Source organism: Jaculus jaculus, chromosome 8 (genome assembly GCF_020740685.1).
Source record: "Jaculus jaculus isolate mJacJac1 chromosome 8, mJacJac1.mat.Y.cur, whole genome shotgun sequence".
NCBI classification, from domain to species: Eukaryota; Metazoa; Chordata; class Mammalia; order Rodentia; family Dipodidae; genus Jaculus; species Jaculus jaculus.
The window spans coordinates 62,193,102-62,205,033 of NC_059109.1; the positions used below are offsets into that span (position 1 = coordinate 62,193,102).

General features: G+C 40.8%; 1 pseudogene; it reads left to right on the top strand.

Annotated features, from left to right (window-relative positions):
• The first annotated feature begins 5,089 nt into the window (after positions 1 to 5,089).
• On the top strand, positions 5,090 to 6,647 carry LOC101594150 (annotated as a pseudogene).
• Positions 6,648 to 11,932: the final 5,285 nt, after the last annotated feature.

Below are 11,932 nucleotides of genomic sequence, written 5' to 3' on the forward strand. Positions count from 1 at the left end.
TTGTCCTTTGACTTCTAGAAGAGTAAGTTTCTAAAGCAATGTTTCATAATTTATTTGGATAAATGCTGTGTGCATGGCATGAAATGGCTAAAATTCACTGAGCAACTGTTTTCACCTTGAAGGAACTCACCTGACTTCATACAAAGAAAAATGCTAATGGCCAAAGCAAGTAGAAAATAACATGTCCAAAATGAGATATCAAATGATACAGTGTTTAAAAGTTGAGGGCAACCTCAGACCTGCTAATATGCTCATTCAAACCACAGAAATACAGGCTTGCAATAATAAGTATTATAATCTTTTTCAAACCCTTTAATTCAAGAAAGAAGTTGAGAGGTTACAAAAAGTCAAAGGTAATGAGATCAACTCACCTCAGACTAAGTTTTAGGATGTTTAGAGATTGATGTCATTTATTCTGGATTAATACTGGGAATTCCATTTCACTTTAAGCATTAGTACTTACTGGAACTTAAAACACTTAATTATAAATTAAAGCTGACCCCTCTTTTTACTCAGGCCCTAACCTTAGGCCTAATTATGACTATGTGAGTGTATAATTTCATTTTTTAGAATTTATGAAACTTGTGATAACAAGTCTGTAGAGGTCAGTTGTTTCTGATGTCTTATAACAGTCTTAACTTAATGTCTACTGAAGAAAATTTACAGAAATAAGAATTTGTCTCTCAGCAATATATGTGACATTACATAGAAATCTGTTCTTCTCAAGGCAAAAATTCTACACACAAAAATTGTGGGATGAGCTGGAGAAATAGCTCAAGGGTTACAGCACTTGCCTGTGACCCAAGTTAAATTCCCCAGTACCCACATAATAGCCAGAAGCACAAAGTGGCACAGGTGTCTGGAGTTCATTTGCAGTGTGTGGAGGCCCTAAAGTATCCATTCTCTCTTTCTTTCTTGTTTTTTTTTCTAAAAGTATTTTTATTTATTTATTTATTTGAGAGCGACAGACACAGAGAGAAAGACAGATAGAGGGAGAGAGAGAGAGAATGGGCGCGCCAGGGCTTCCAGCCTCTGCAAATGAACTCCAGACGCGTGCGCCCCCTTGTGCATCTGGCTAACGTGGGACCTGGGGAACCGAGCCTCGAACCGGGGTCCTTAGGCTTCACAGGCAAGCGCTTAACTGCTAAGCCATCTCTCCAGCCCTCTCTTTCTTTCTTTTTCTCTCGCCTTCCCCCCAATTCTCCTTCTCCCTCCCCCTCTCTCCTGTGCATGGCAGCACACACCTTTAATCTAGCACTGGGGAGGCAGAGATAGGAGGACAGCTGTGAGTTTGAGGCCAGCCTGAGACTACACAGTAAATTCTAGGTTAGCCTGGGCTAGAGTGAGACTGTACCTCATATATATGGATATAAATTCCTACTTCAGAATTTTTTGGTTACATGAAGTCATGTATAACAATACTATTTCCTGTAAAATAAATGTTCAAGAGGCTTGAGAGATGGCTTAGTGGTTAAACACTTGCCTGTGAAGCCTAAGGACCCTGGTTCGAGGCTCAATTCCCCAGGACCCATGTAAGCCAGATGCACAAGGTGGCGCACGCATCTGGAGTTCGTTTGCAATGGCTGGAGGCCCTGATGTCTGTCTCTCTCTCTCTCTCTCTCTCTCTCTCTGCCTCTTTCTCTGGCTGTCACTCTCAAATAAATAAACAAAAAAATTTTAATAAAAAAGTAAATGTTCAAATTAATTTGTTAAAAAAACTATACACTATAAATTTTTCACCTGTGATAATTTTTCTCCTAGATTCAATGCTTCTCTGTGACTATACATCTTCTGGATTCTTGTCCCTTCTTGTTGAAATACATTATTTGATATTCTTTTAAGTTATCTGTCTGTACATAATAAATCTGCAATGCTTATATATCTGGAAAGTTCTTTTGTTCTTATTCTTCCATGATAATTAACTGGTGTATAGACTTTTGACAGCCATTAAAAATGCAATGGTAGTTTCATACAGTCACAATGAGACTGTAGCGCATTTAGGATGTTATTCCACTGTCTGGATATTTTTTCTGATAAGGCTGTTATTGTCTTTTCTCTCTGGGTGGCTTCCTTTATTTATTTATTTGTTTTTACATGCACCACACCCAGCTTTAACTTCCTTTATAGACTTCATTTTTCATTGTTATTTTATTTCACTAGCAAGTATACAAGTTAACCTATTTTCTTTAACTCAACTACAACATAAATATGCTCTTTAATAAGTATATATCTGGTGTATATATATTCTTGAGAGTTTCTCTTGAACTAGGATTATAAAATTTCTGTTGTTGGTGTCATGAATACCTGGGTAACCAATGCCTTCTCCCTATGAGACAGTTTCTTTGGTACTTCTATTGTCATGCCTGAACCTTATGACTTTTATAAGTTTTTATGTTTATAAACTTGGGTTTGGACAGTTCAAATTTAATCGCCACTCTCAAGTAGTAATCCCCACTCTCAAGTAGTCTCTGAGGTCATTTCTAGATAATCTTGTTTCCATTCATGCCAAAGTTATATCCTTGCTTCCATCTATAGCAACTCTGGGCTCTTGGACCTTCCAGATTTCCGTTCTTAGACAGTCTGGTCATTTTGATGCTCAGTGGAAGGCACAAGGCCTAGGACAGCAGCCTCAGTTTCCAGTCCCAGATTTACCCAACTACAAAGAAATAAGCCAGTTGTGCTCCTCCTGTGAGCAACACAGCTTCAAACCCCTCCCTATTATGATTAGATTTCTCCTGACTTTCTCTTGCTCTTGAGTGTCAGTATGCATTTCTTTACCTTTCAGTCTAGGACATCATTATAGAGTGGAGCAAAAAGGATTCTACTCAGATCACCAGACTGACTGGGTTCTTCCACTTTTCCTTTTTGGCTTTTTGGTACAAGCAACCTTAAGAAAGGACAGAGTAAGCCAGGCATGGTGGTACATGCCTTTAATCCCAGCACTAGGGAGACAAAGATAAGAGGATTGCTGTGAGTTCAAGACCATAGTGAATTCCAGGTCAGCCTGAGCTAAAATAAGATCCTACCTCAAAAAATAAAATAAAATAAAATAAAAAGCAAGCAAGAAAGCACAGAATACATCCAAGAATAATGTTAACTATAGCTTACTGTCATTTTACCTTTCTCTGCTGGAAGTTTCTAGCTATCAGACCCATCAAAAGAACAAGTAACTTTAGGATCATAATAAAATCTGAATACGTCCTAATAAAATTAACAGCTATGTCATAGTAGAAATACATGGTAGGTTGTTAGTTTCAGATAGGTTTTGGTGGGCAATTGGTGTGAGGACCAAAAATTTTTTGCTATCCTTATATCCGGAAGGTCCTGTTATGATAAATAGAAGATGGTCCTTTCATAGAATCAAACGCAGTGCATAGTCCTCTTTCACTCAAATGCTGATAGTCATGTCTAGTCCAAGCAGGGGTTTGTCAACCTCATACTGTGATCTATGTATATGGTAGTTTGAATGTAAAATATTCATTCTCCTAGACCCCCTAGACTGATGTGTTTGAATCTCTAGGTGGGGGCGCTGTTGAGAACATGGAGGAACCTTTGGGAGAGGTTAGAACCTTACTGTAGGAATTATGTCACTGGGGTGGGCTTTGGGGTTTTATAGTCCAGCCCTGCTTCCTGTTTTCTTGGGCAATTGTTCCCTGCTGATGTGAAGATGTGACCCTAGGTGGCTGCCTGCACCTGCCATGCTTTCCCTGCTATGATAGACATCTTTAAAATGTAAGACAAAAATAAACTCTTTCCATCCTTAAACTGGCTCTGGTCAGGCATTTGTTCCAGAAAGGAGAAAGTAACTAATAAAATGTATAATCAAGCTTTTGTCTTCTGGTATACTAATAGAATATTAACCTAAAATTTACATATTTTGATTTGCACCTTTGAAATTGCATTTACTCGCCCATAGGACATGAGGACGTTGGGGTCTGCATGAAGATCATTTAATTTTCTCCATAATATTTAAGATGAATAAAAACATACAAACTAAGAGGGATGGAGAGATGGCTTAGCTGTTAAAGGCACTTGCCTGCAAAGCCAAAGGATCCAGGTTCGATTTCCCAGAACCCATGTAAGTCAGATGCACAAGGTGGTGCATGTGTCTCGAGTTTATTTACAGCAGCTGAAGGCCCTAGAATGCCCATTATCTCCCTCTCTCTCTCTCTCTCTCTCTCTCTCTCTCTCTCTCTCTGTCTCACTTTCTCTCTGTTAAATAAATAAAAAAATAGGGCTGGAGAGATGGCTTAGCGGTTAAGCGCTTGCCTGTGAAGCCTAAGGACCCCGGTTCAAGGCTCAATTCCCCAGGACCCACGTTAGCCAGATGCACAAGGGGGCACATGCGTCTGGAGTTCGTTTGCAGTGGCTGGAGGCCCTGGTGTGCCCATTCTCTCTCACTCTCTCTCTCTGCCTCTTTCTCTGTCTGTCACTTTCAAATAAATAAATAAACATAAAAAAAAACAAAAAACCAAATAAATAAAAATAAAATATTAAAAAATACAAATTAAGAAAGCTTTGAGTGTATAGTTGTAATCCAAAAAAATTATGGGAAAACACCTGATTGAAACTTATACTGAGATCTTGTTGATAAATAGTCTCAATCTCTGGAAAGTAATATAGCAATGTATTACCTGGCAAAAGCTATGTTTATTTCTGGAAACTGAGGCGGGATAGAAAGATAGGGAAAATTTTGTTGGACTGGAGAGATGGTTCAGCAGTTAAAGGTACTTGTTGGAGTAGGTTTAATTCTCCAGTACCCATGTAAAACCAGATACACAAAGTGGTGCATGTATCTGGAGTTTGTTTGCAGAGGCAGAAGGCCCTGGCACACACATTTTTTACTTCTCTCTCTCTCTGCCAAATGAATAAATATTTTTTAGAAAAGAAATCTAGGAAAATTGTAGTGACTTGGTAATAAAGGCATGGGAGGGAGGAAGCTCTGCTTCCGAGCTCTGATCTGCTCTTTTTTTTTTTTTTTTTTTTTCCCCAAGATAAGGTCCCAGGCAACCTCCCAGAGCCTGGAGTACCGCTGTTCCTGAGCATCAGGGTCTCCTACTGAGCCACTTGCAGGCCCCACACCCACCTGATGTCCAGAGCCCAGTGTTTGGTGGGTGGCATTATAGCCCCCAAAGACATAATGACAAATACTCATGCTAAATCCATCTTCAACTCAATAAACTCCCTCCAGAAGAGCAATATCCTGTGTGATGTGACAGAGTGGAGCAGAAAGACTTCCCTGCCCACTTGACTGTGCTGGCTGCCTGCAGTGACTACTTCTGTGCCACATTCACTAGTGAGGTATGAAGCAAGCCTGCGGTGAGCTCTTAGAAAGTCGGCTGGACCCTTCTAATGGCATGGGTATCAGAGATTTTGCTGAAACTCACAATTGTGTTGACCTAATGCAAGCAGCTAAGGTTTTTAGCAAGAAGCATTTTCCTGAAGTGGTGAAGCATGAAGAGTTCATTCTTCTAAGTCAAGGGGAGGTGCAGAAGCTAATCAAGTGTGATGAAATTCGGTTGGATTCTGAAGAGCCTGTCTTTGAGGCTGCCATCAACTGGATGAAACATGCGAAGAAGGAGCGAGAGGAGTCCTTGCCTGACCTGCTACAGTATGTGCGCATACCCCGCTGACCCCCAGGTACATTACACGTAATAGATGCTGAGCCTTTCATCCACTGTAGTTTACAGTGCAGGAACCTAGTGGATGAAGCAAAGAAGTTTCATCTGAGGCCTGAACTTCGAAGTCAGATGCAGGGACCCAGGACAAGGGCTGTCTAGGAGCCAGTGAAGTGCTTCTGGTGGTTGGGGGCTTCAGAAGCTAGCAATCTCCTATTGATGTAGTAGAGAAATGTGATCCCAAGACTCAGGAGTGGAGCTTTTTGCCAAGCATCACTCCCAAGAGACATTATGTGGCCTCACTGTCACTACATGACTGGATCTATGTGATTGGTGGTTATGATGACTGGTCCCATGTCAGTTCAGTGGAATGTCTAGATTACACTGCAGATGAGGATGGTTTCTAGTATTCTGTGGCCCCTATAAATGTCCAACAAGGCCTTGCTGGAGCTACCACACTGGGAGATATCTATGTCTATGGAGGCTTTGATGGAAGCAGGCATCAAACCAGTATGGAGCGATATGACCCAAACATTGACCAGTGGAGCATGCTTGCAGATATGCAGACAGCTCGAGAGGGCACAGTATTAGTAGTGGCCAGTGGAGTGATCTACTGTTTAGTTGGATATGATGGGCTGAATATCTCAAATTCAGTTGGGAACTATGATCCCCATATAGGACATGGGGCTAATGTTACACCTATGGCCACCAAGTATTCTGGTGCTGGAGTAGACCCACTTAAATACCATATTTATGTAGTAGGAGAGTTTGATGGTACAGCCCACCTGTCCTCTGTTGAAGCTTACAATATTTATACTGATTCATGGACAACTGTCACTAGTATGACCATGATGCTGTGTAGGGGACACAGTGCTTTGAGAGAGACTGTATGCAATTGGAGGGTATGATGGGAATTCCCTGCTCAGTAGCATCAAGTGCTATGACCCTATCATCGACAGCTGGGAAGTAGTGACAACCATGGGGACCCAGTGCTGTGATGCTGGTATGTGTGTTCTTGGAGAAAAGTGACCATTGTTGGAGCACCATCTGGAGCTAGTGACTGGTCCAAGGAACACTTTGTGAGAGAATCAAGGATCCTTTCCAGAATGCTTATTTCTCACTGTGCACAGGGTGGGCTATTACAGGACCCAGTGCAGTGGTAATTGTACCTATTTGATACACTCTCTCACACTGGTAATGTTACTCAGAAGCGTGGGTAACAGGTACTCAAGGGAAGAGAATGCACATTTCATGGTGAGAGACCAGATCACTCTCTCTGGTCTGGGGAGCACTTTCTTTTTGCTTCTAACTTACCATGTGCTTGGGAGAATATATATATGTATATGTCTGTGAAGGTGTATGTTGTGCCTCATGTATTGGAGAGAACTAAGGTGATAGAAACATTTTCCAGCTTAGATGATTGGAAGGTTACCAATTTGCATAAGCTTCATAAATATCAATGATTTCTTTTCCAGGAACAAAAATACCTTTTGTAATTTTTTAATTTAATTAATTAATTAATTTGAGGGAAAGAGAGAGAGAGAGAGAGAGAGAGAAAGAATGGGCATGCCATCGCTTCCAGCCACTTCAAACAGACTAGACACATGCACCCCCTTGTGTATCTGGCTTACATGGGTCCTGGAGAATCGAACCGGGATCCTTTGGCTTTGCAGGCAAAGGCCTTAACTGCTAAGCTGCTATCTGTTGTAATTATACAGGTAGCTAGGGGTACACAGTTCCATTCTGGATGAAACCAAAAGAGAGCCCTATAAGAATTTAGGGGCTAAGGATAGAGATTTATGTGATGTTTGCTTAGGGGAGTAGGATTGGTATAGAAGAGGCTAGAAAAGTAATATGAGCCTGGTGTGGTGGTACACGCCTTTGATCCCAGTACTCAGGAGGCAGAGGTAGGAAAATCACCATGAGTTCAAGGCTTGCCTGAGACTACATAGTGAATTCCATGTCAGCCCAGGGTAAAGTGAGACCCTACCTCAAAACAAACAAACAAAACTATAAAGGTAATGTGAATTGTATAAAAAGGAATGTGAGAAAACCTAGAAGACCACTGAGGTATAACCTGGAAGACTGGGAAGGTCACACTATTTGATCTCAAGGTCCTTCTAAAGTACATCTTGTTATTGGAGACTAAGAGAATAAAGTGAGAAAATATTGGAATAAGAGATAAATGTGGGAGTTCAGCATGCCTGGGGATAAGTTAGAAGTACCTGTGATTTTACCATCGTCTTAGTCCCTGTCAGGGCTCGTGCAGCCCGACCAATCTTTGTCTTGAACTGGTGAAAGACTATCTTAACATTACCATACTTCCCATACTATGTATTTTGGGATAAGTTGGGGAGGGGAGGCAGCAGCCTAGGAGTGTAGACATCTGATTACTGTCCCATTCTCTTGAGGGCACACTTCTGCTAAGGAGTGCTTTATATTTTATACTGCTCTGTCTGGTACATTTAGATCTCTTCCTGCTGTGTTTTCCTTACCTATCTTTAGAACGAATTTTACTCATCCCAGGATAGAATAATCAAGGACAACAAAAATTATTTTGTTACTTGCAGTATCTCTGTTATCACTATTTCTGAGCTATTGTTCAAGGCTCCTCTGTGTCATGGAGTGAAGTTCTTGTATTATTGGTGTTGGGTGTGGGGGAATGTGATAACCTAATCTAGGGTGTGCTTTCCCTTTGCTCTGAAATTCCATTTTCCCCCTTTCCCTGAGTTGTATTGACACATAGAGTTCATTTCCTTTGTATTTTTTAAAGAAAGTATTAAAAATCAATTGTCTCAAAAAAAAAAAAAAAAGAAGAAGAAGAAGAAGAGAAAAGAAAAGAAGATAGGGTTTCATTCTAGCTCAGGCTGACCTGTAATTCACTATGTAGTCTCAGGGGTGGCCTTGAGCTCACGGCAATCCTCCTACCCTGCTCTTGGGATTAAAGGCATGCACCACCACACCCAGCTCTGTTCTGCTTTTACTCACAGAAGACTTCAGTATTGCTGGTAAAAGAGAAAAGACTTCAGTGTTGTTGATAAGAGAAAAACAAAAGACTTCAGATTTCAAACTTAAGTACTCCTAACAGAGGCCAAGTAGCCCACTGAGATACTTGAATCTTTCATTTCCTTCTTTCCTAGGTCTGGCACAGTACCCTCATTAAATTTGTTAACTAATAGAAGTTCTTGGACTCTTGACCTTGTTACCAGTTATATTCTTTAAGCAATGTTAGAGAAGGTGGTGATGGTTTTCTAGCAACCTTTAGGAATGTAAGGAGATCCACCAAATCCCCACATATATGCATTGTAAAGAGACATATGACTCATCCTTGAGGGGTCGGTACCCAGACTTGGGTATGTCTTTTCTTTTCCCTTAGCTTCTCTAACTCTGGAGAAGCCACACATATTTTATCAGATGGGATTTTCTTTCTCATTCCTGGAGCACCTTTACTTTCCACTTTTAAATAAAGTCACCAATTTTTTGCTTCACCAATCAGCTCTTCCTAGAATGAATTCTAGCACTGGTGCCTTAAACCCTGGAGTTTCACCTGGGTAGAAGTCTCTGAAAAGGGGCACCCCATGTTGCTGAGAAGGACTGGGATTATAATCTCTGAGCCCCTTCCTGCTCATTGCTAGCAAAACCATTAAGACCACTTCTGAAGAGCAAAGCTATTTGCATAAACATATTCTTATGTACTAGTGTGGGGAAAAAAAGTCTTTGGCTAGAGAGATGGCTTAGCTGTTAAAGTGCTTGCCTGCAAAGCCTAAGGTCCCAGATTCGATTCCCCAGTACCCATATAAGCCAGATACACAAAGTGGCACATGTATCTGGAGTTTATTTCCAGCAGCTAGAGGTTCTAGCATGCCTATTCTCTCTGTTTCTCTCTCTCTCTGCCTCTCTCTCTATCTCTTAGATAAAATAATCTTTGTAAAGCAATACTTTTTTGAACTTTTAAAAAATTTAAATCTTTTACTATTATTTTACTATTATTAACACCATATTTCTTATATTTTTGAACTTTTTATTGACCATTTTTATACACTTACATAATGTATTTTGATCATAATTCCCATCCTATTACTCATTTTGGTCTCCTTCCCCCATCACTCTTTCACTGACCCCCCTTCTTTCTCCAGCTAGTCCTTCTTCTATTTTAATTTTACTTTTTAATTAGTCATGATGACACATTTATGGATCCAAGGCTTTAGGCAGGTAATGGCAGCTACTGTGAGGTCATGAATGCAACAGCCACTTTGTGTCTAAACAATAGTATTCCAATGCACTCCTTCCCATTCTTTGGCTCTTACATTCTTTCCACCATCTCTTTCACACTGTTCCCTTAGCCTTGCTGAGTGTATTAGAGATGCCTTCTTGAATGCTAAGCATCCAACTCTCACTTCTTCTTAGCATTTTGATGAGTTTTGAGTTTCCCCAGTAGTCACCACCATCTGCAAGAAGAAGCTTTCTGACCAAAGAGCAGTCCTAACCTATTGGCGTAAACATAAATAGAAAGCAATTTGATGGGCACAACATACTTATTTAGCCAAACAATAGTAGTAGTCCCCTCTGGGGTCTACAGCCTTCCCAGGCATAAGCTTTTGACTAAGTTTTCAGTACTAGATGTGAATTCCTTCCAATGAAACAAGCCTCAAATCCAATCAGAAAGCAGTTGGCTACCCCCCAAACAGTAGGCACCTCTTGCCTGGCTGGCCAGTTGTGTAGCTTGCAGGGTCCACTAATCAACCAATACTTTATATAAGAACACATGTGATCACTTTAAGAAGTTCTGGTCTCTGAGGTCAAGGGCAGGCAAATAAGACTAGCTCCCTTCCTACTGTCTGGGAAAGCAAGAACAGCTCCCTGTCCAGTGTCTGGCTTATGTCTTGGGTCCTGTTGAGCGACTCTGTGGCTCTTAGCACATATGCTGAGTCAACATAGGATATAACTTTCCCTTTCCCCAGAAACTTACCAAGGGACCAACTCACCTTGTTCTTTGAAGTTTTCAGAGCCCCTCCTTTAGACCCCATTATACTATGTTAGTATAATGCTTCAAATTTTCTTAATAAAAGTTTTAACTCTATAATGGCATTGTCTTAGCTTTCTCCTGTGGAACCAGTTTGCTCTCCCTCTTAACCTGCTTTTTTTTTTTTTTTAATCAGGTTTATATTTCAAGATACCTTAAGTAGTGGTGGTTTAGTTCCAGAGGCAGAAATTTTTCTAGTATAAGATGGAATTTTTTTTTTTTTTCTGGGAAGATGCAAACAAACATCTATTCACTTCTGATAAGGCACCAACAACAGACCAAAGTCATGATTTCACCAAAATCTGACATGGTTGACCAATAAGTCTATTGGGATTACTTACAAAGTATGCGTGAAGGGTTAGTTATAGAAGTAGAAGTAACCCAGAACACCTGCATCACCACAAAGTCCCACTCTATCATGCATGACAACCTCATGAACACCACATCATAAACTCCTCCTTTAAGTTAACCTTCTACTTCCTATCATACTTTAGCATCTCCCAAGATCTCCTGCTTCCACTCAACCTTAATAAATCCTCCATAATTTACTATTCTCAGTGACCATGTACTTTTAAAATTATTTTTGTTTATTTTTATGTATTTATTTGAGAGCAACAGAGAGAATGGGCGTGCCAGGGCCTCCAGCCACTGCAAATGAACTCCAGAAGTGTGCATCCCCTTGTGCACCTGGCTAACATGAGTCCTGGGGGAATTGAGCCTCAAACCAGGGTCCTTGGGCTTCACAGGCAAGTGCTTAACCACTAAGCAATCTCTCCAGCTCTTTATTTTTAATTCTCTGATAAACATGGACAAGGGTCCAAGGCTTGGGAAACTGTCTAGGATTCAGCACTGTGCAGGTCCCAGAAAGCCTACCAGATGATCTTGCCTGTGGGAAAATGTATCCCTGTGTCTTTTATTCTTGGGGAGATGAATCTAGAGGTAGGCTGTCCTCTCGGCCATCTTAGGTTGCTATCTTGGAGTACTCTATAAAAGGAAATGGAACCAACTACCCAAGGCCCTTCTTCCTGTCTTCCTAGCAAAGGAAGTGATCTAGCTTTTACAGTGTCTCAAAATGTTGTGATTAAGGGAATGCCTCATTGTTCAAATTATAAAACATTTTCATAGTAAAAAAGTTATTGAGGGCTGGAGAGACGGCTTAGCAGGTAAGGCATTTGCCTGCAAAGCCTAAGGACCTATATTCAATCTCTCTCCAGATCCCACATAGGCCAGATGCACAAAGGTGAGGCAAGCACGAGGTTGCACATGCTCACCAGGTGGCACAAGCATCTGG